The following is a 6,519-nucleotide window of genomic DNA, read 5'->3' on the forward strand; positions in this document are numbered from 1 at the left end:
CCTTACAGAAGCTTTGCAATTTTATGAGGTCCCATTTGTCAATTCTTGATCTTACAGCACAAGCCATTGTTGTTCTATTCAGGAATTTTCCCCCTGAGCCCACATCTTTAAGGCTTTTCCCCACTTTCTCCTCTATAAGTTTCAGTTTCTAGGGTTTTATGTGGAGTTCCTTGATCCACTTAGACTTGACCTTAGTACAAGGAGATAAGAATGGATCAATTTGCATTCTTTTACATAATAATCACCAGTTGTGCCTGCACCATTTGTTGAAAATGCTGGGTTTTTTTTTTGTTTGTTTGTTTTGTTTTTTATTTTTTTTTTTCCAGTGAATGGTTTTAGCTTCTTTGTCAAAGATCACATGACTATAGGTGTATGGGTTCATTTCTGGGTCTTCTATTCTATTCCATTGTCTATTCTATTCCATTCTACCTGTCTGTCACTATACCAGTACCATGCAGTTTTTATCACAATTGCTCTGTAGTACAGCTTTAGGTCAGGCATGCTGATTCCCCCAGAGATTGTTTTGTCATTGAGAAGAGTTCTTGCTATCCTAGGTTTTTTTGGTATTACAGATGAATTTGCAAATTGCCCTTTCTAATTCAGTGAAAAATTGAGTTGGAATTTTGATAGGGATTACATTGAATCTATAGATTGCTTTTGGCAAGATAGCCATTTTCACAATGTTGATCCTGCCAATCAATGAGAATGGGAGATCTTTCCATCTTCTGGCATCTTCTTTGATTTCTTTCTTCAGAGACTTGAAATTCTTATTATATAGATCTTTCACTTCCTTAGTTAGAGTCACACCAAGGTATTTTATATCATTTATGACTATTGTGAAGGCTGTTGTTTCCCTAATTTCTTTCTCATCCTGTTTATCCTTTGTGTAGAGAAAGGCCACTGATTTGTTTGAATTAATTTTATATCCAGAACCTGCACTGAAGCTGTTTGTCAGGTTTAGGAGTTCTCCGGTAGAATTTTTAGGGTCACTTATGTATACTATCATATCATCTGCAAATAGTGATATTTTGACTTCTTCCTTTCCAATTTGGATCCCCTTGATCTCCTTTTGTTGTCGAATTGTTCTGGCTAGTACTTCAAGTACCATATTGAATAGGTAGGAAGAGAGTGGCCAGCCTTGTATAGTCCCTGATTTTCGTGGGATTGCCTCCAGCTTCTCTCCATTCAATTTCATGTTGGCTACTGGTTTTCTGTAGATTGGTTTTATTATGTTTAGGTATGGGCCTTGAATTCCTAATCTTTCCAAGACTTTTATCATGAATGGGTGTTGGATTTTGTCAAATGCTTTCTCAGCATCTAACGAGATGATCATGTGGTTTTTGTCTTTGAGTTTGTTTATGTAGTAGATTATGGTGATCGATTTCTATATATTAAACCATCCCTGCATCCCTGGAATAAAACCTACTTGGTCATGATGGATGATCATTTTGATGTGTTCTTGGATTTTGTTTGTGAGAATTTTATTGAGTATTTTTACATCGATATTCATAAGGGAAATTGGTCTGAAGTTCTCTTTCTTTGTTGGATCTTTGTGTGGTTTAGGTATCAGAGTAATTGTGGCTTCAGAGAATGAATTTGGTAGAGTACCTTCTATTTCTATTTTGTTGAATAGTTTGAGGAGAGTTGGAATTAGGTCTTCTTGGAAGGTCTGATAGAACTCTGCACTAAATCCATCTGGTCCTGGGCTTTTTTTGGTTGGGAGACTATTAATGAAGGGATATATGACTGTTTAGGTCATTAATCTTATCTTGATTTAACTTTGGTACCTGGTATCCATCTAGAAATTTGCAGGCAATATTCTTAATTTGATTAGATTTTGAAAACTATAACTTAACTACTTTAAACCTAACCATAAACTTAACTACTGCGTTAGTTAATGTTCTCGAGAAGAACTGAAATTATAGATCGAATCTGAATCTCTCTCTCATTCTCTCTCTCTCTGTCTCTCTCTTTCTGTCTCTCATATATATACATATGATTTATTTATTAGAATGATTTACATTTGCAATGTGGTCCAGTTAATCCAACAATGGCAAGATGTAAACAGATAGATAGTCCAAGAATCTAGTTTCTCAGTCAACAAGGCTGGATGTCTCAGCAGGTCTTTAGTATATACTAGAATCCCAAAGAAACTGGCTCTAATGATAAAGAACAAATGAACTTTCTAGCAAACTAGGACAAGCAGGCAAAGAGAGAAAGATTCCTTTTTCCATATCCTTACATAGGTTTCCAGCAGAAGGTGAGGGCCAGATAAAAGGCATGTGCTTTCTACCTGGAAGGTCCAGATTAGAAATGGATCTGTCTACTTCAAATTAAATAAAACAAAACAATGCACAGCTGTGACCTCCAATTTTGGATTTTAGTCAATTCCATATGTAGTCAAGATGACAACCAAGAATAGCAATCACAGAGACAAAACATGAATCATGGTATTATAATGAATATTTGAATGTTGCATATCCACAAAATATTTAAGACTGTCTGGGCAAGTATTCTTGATTTGGAAATTATTGAGTGGCTTCTGTAGCTTTGTATTCTAAAAACGTACCTTCATAGTTCATTTAAAAATCTTTAGTAATCTTTGTTAAGCTACAGGGGGTATCCAGGTTACAAAAGCTACACTGAGCAGCAGCTACTTAGATTCGGCATCATCAGTACTCTGTCTGAAGCAAATGGCACCTTTGCCATCCATCCATTGAAGATGTTATGTCAAAGCAACCCTTCTAAAAATGTATGTTATTCTCCTGTGAGCATATCTTCTGCTCGAGCTATGGTCCTATTGGGTGCAAAGAGATAGACTGCAGTCCAGATATCTCAGGCACTTGGTTTGAACAAACAGAAAGACATCCATCAAGGCTTTCAGTTGCTTCTCAGGAAGTTGAACAATCCAGACAGAAAGTACTCCCTTACAGTGGTCAACAGGCTCTTACCAGACAAAACTTGTGAAGTCCTCCCAACCTTTAAGGAGTCCTCTCTTCACTTTCATGACTCAGAGATGGAGCAGCTCTCGTTTGGTGAAGCTGCAGAGGAGTCCAGGCAACACATAAACATAAGGATTTCCAAACAGACTGCAGGCAAAATTTCAGAGTTCTTGTCACATGACTCAGTTGATCCACAGACCAGACTGGTTCTCATCAATGCCTTATATTTCAAAGGGATATGGGCTCACCAATTTTGCAAAGAATCCACCAGGGAGATACCATTTAAAATAAACAGGGATGAGAAAAGGCCAGTGCAAATGATGTATCAGGAAGGCATGTTTAAACTTGCCCATATGGAGGAGGTGCCAGCTACATTGCTGATAATGCTCTACTAGGGCATAGAGCTGAGCTTGGTGGTCCTGCTTCCAGATGTGGACCTCCGCAAGGTGGAAAATGATCTCACTTTTGAAAAGCTAATAGCCTGGTCCAAACCAGAAAATATATGGGCCACTAAGGTTAAGGTTTTCCTTCCAAAATTTAAACTGCAAGAGGATTATGAGATGAAATCTGTGCTTCAGTGTTTGGGAATGGTGGATGTATTTGAAGAGGCCAAGGCTGACTTCTCAGCAATGTCTCCAGAGCGAAACCTGTTTCTGTCCAAGTTTGTTCACAAGAGTGTAGTGGAGGTCAATGAGGAAGGCACAGAAGCTGCAGCAGTATCCTTTCTGGCATTCGCTTTCCCCGTTAATCTAGTGGCTCATCATGGCTGTTTGCTGACCACTCCTTCCTTTTCTTCATCAGGCACAGGCAAGCCAACAGCATCCTGTTCTGCAGCAGATTCTTATCTCCATAAAGGCACATTTACTATGAGGGGAGTGTTCACATTTCAGCATCCCCACCACTCCTACAGCTCTGTGAGGATGGGCAAACAGGGGGAAACCATGTTCTAAGATGAAGGCCCTTTCTCCCTGTCAGCCTGATCTTATGATGCTTGCCTTCAGCTTCCCCTGTCCTGAATGCATCTGTGCCCTTTGCTCGGTTATGTCTGACCATGCTATTTACCCTCTGTTATGCCACTGACACCCATAACTTATAGTCAATTATGTAGAACCAGTTAGAAGTGATTTCACTGTGCAAGGTTGGAGAGAAGGCTCAGAAAACCTTACCACTCTTGCAGAGGACCAAGGGACATTTCTCACCACTCACCTGACTGCTCACAAGCTCTGAAATTCCAGTTTCCATCTATGACTTGATTCTTTTTTTATTTTTTATTTTATTTTAATTTATTTTATTTTTTTGACTTCTACTATTTCTTGCATGCATATGTGCACTTATCCTCACTGAGGATTTTACAAAGCAGTCAATTTAAATTTACATACAAGTAAATTTGAAAGAAATAAAGGAATTTTTTAAGAGTTAAAAAATGTTTAGTAAAAATTAATAGATAATGGCAATAATTATCATTGGTTGAGCTAGTAATAGATATAAGTGCACCAAATGCTATACATAAATTAATCTTGCATAATTTTTAAATATATGAAGTAGACTTTGTTAATATGTCTACTTTATGGGTGAGGAAATACTGAGGCTTAGAGCAGTTAAATCATTTATGAAGGATCTCATAGCTGGAGGAGTCTAGTATCTCAATATAGGTTTATCCAGAGTTTATATGTATATATGCATATACATGAATATATGTTGTATGTGAGTGTAGAGTTTGTAAAAATGAATGTATTGCTTTTGTTCAATGGTTCAGAGAATGGTATGTAGTTCTCAAGGGTTGTTTTGAACTCCAAGTTGTTATAATGATAATTGGAAATACTTCCTCCTCTACTATGATGACATTTGCCTTGATGACACAAAAGTGGTACTTAGAAAGTTGCTATGTGTCCTTATTACCAGTTGGAACATCTGGGTATATGCCCAGGAGAGGTATTGCTGGATCTTCAGGTAGTACTATGTCTATTTTTTTTAATTTCATTTTTTATTAGATATTTTCTTTATTTACATTTCAAATGCTATCCTGAAAGTTCCCTATACCCTCCCCCCATCCTGCTCCCCTTCCCACCCACTCCCACTTCTTGGCCCTGGCATTCCCCTGTACTGGGGCATATAAACTTTGCAAGACCAAGGGGCCTCTCTTCCCAATGATGGCCAAATAGGCCATCTTCTCCTAAATATGCAGCTAGAGACATGAGTTCTGGGGGTATTGGTTAGAACCACCAGACTGACTTCCAGAGTGGTTGTACAAGCTTGCAATCCCACCAGCAATGGAGGAGTGTTCCTCTTTCTCCACATCCTCGCCAGCATCAGCTGTCACCTGAATTTTTGATCTTAGCTATTGTGACTGGTATGAGGTGGAATCTCAGTAGCAGCCTTATTTATAATAGCCAGAAGCTGGAAAGTACCCAGATGTCCCTCAACAGAGGAATGGATAAAAAAAATGTGGTACATTTACACAATGGAGTACTATTCAGCTATTAAAAACAATGAATTTATTAAATTCTTGGGCAAATGGATGTATCTGGAGGATATCATCCTGACTGAGGTAACCCAATCACAAAAGAAGTCACTAGATATGCACTCACTGATAAGTGGATATTAGCCCAGAAACTTAGAATACCCAAGATACATTTTGCAAAACACAAGAAAATCAAGAAGAAGGAAGACCAATGTGTGGATATTTCATTCCTCCTTAGAATAGGGAACAAAATACCTATGGAAGGAGTTACAGAGTCAAAGTTTGCAGCTAAGACAAAAGAATGGACTATTCAGAGACTACCCCACCTGGGGATCATCCCATCATCAGCCACCAAACCCATATGCATATGCCAACAAGACTTCGCTGAAAGGACCCTGATATAGCTGACTTGTGTGAGGCTATGCCAGTCCCTGGCAAACACAGAAGTGGATGCTCACATTCATTTATTGTATGGAACACAGGGCCCCCAATGGAGGGGCTAGAGAAAGTACCCAAGGAGCTGAAGGGGTCTGCAACCCTATAGGTGGAGCAACAATATGAACTAACCAGCACCCCCAGAGCTCATGTCTCTAGCTGCATATGTAGCAGAAGATGGCCTAGTTGGCCATCATTGGGAAGAGAGGCCCCTTGGTCTTGCAAACTTTGTCTGCCTCAGTACAGGGGAACTCCAGGGCCAAGAAGTAGGAGTGGGTGGGTAGGGGAGCAGGGTGGAGGGAGGGTATAGGGAACTTTCAGGATAGCATTTGAAATGTAAATAAAGAAAATAGCTAATAAAAATAAAAAAGAAAGTGGCTATGTCAGAGCAGAGTTCCCATACTCATTGATGACCTCATGTTCTCTCCCACCATATTCACTCCCAATACACATTCCACTTGTACTCAGTTCCTTGATGAAGTATTACAGTGTACAAACCCCCAATTCAAGTATTAAACTTAGGTTAAACTTTCACTGTTATTTCGTTTAAAAAAAAAAAGTAAAAGTAGGTGATCAAGTGGGTTTGGCAAAGGATGAAGTAGAGTATTTTGGCATCTTAAAAATGTCAATTTTACAGACTTTTGCTTTTCATTTTCACCTAATTTCAAAAACTGATGTCAA

The 6,519-nt window shown here is 38.7% G+C and overlaps 1 pseudogene; it reads left to right on the forward strand.

Annotated features, from left to right (window-relative positions):
• Window positions 1-2,692: 2,692 nt before the first annotated feature.
• On the forward strand, window positions 2,693-3,795 carry LOC110324873 (annotated as a pseudogene).
• Window positions 3,796-6,519: the final 2,724 nt, after the last annotated feature.

This window comes from Mus pahari, chromosome 7 (assembly GCF_900095145.1).
Source record: "Mus pahari chromosome 7, PAHARI_EIJ_v1.1, whole genome shotgun sequence".
Lineage (NCBI taxonomy): Eukaryota > Metazoa > Chordata > Mammalia > Rodentia > Muridae > Mus > Mus pahari.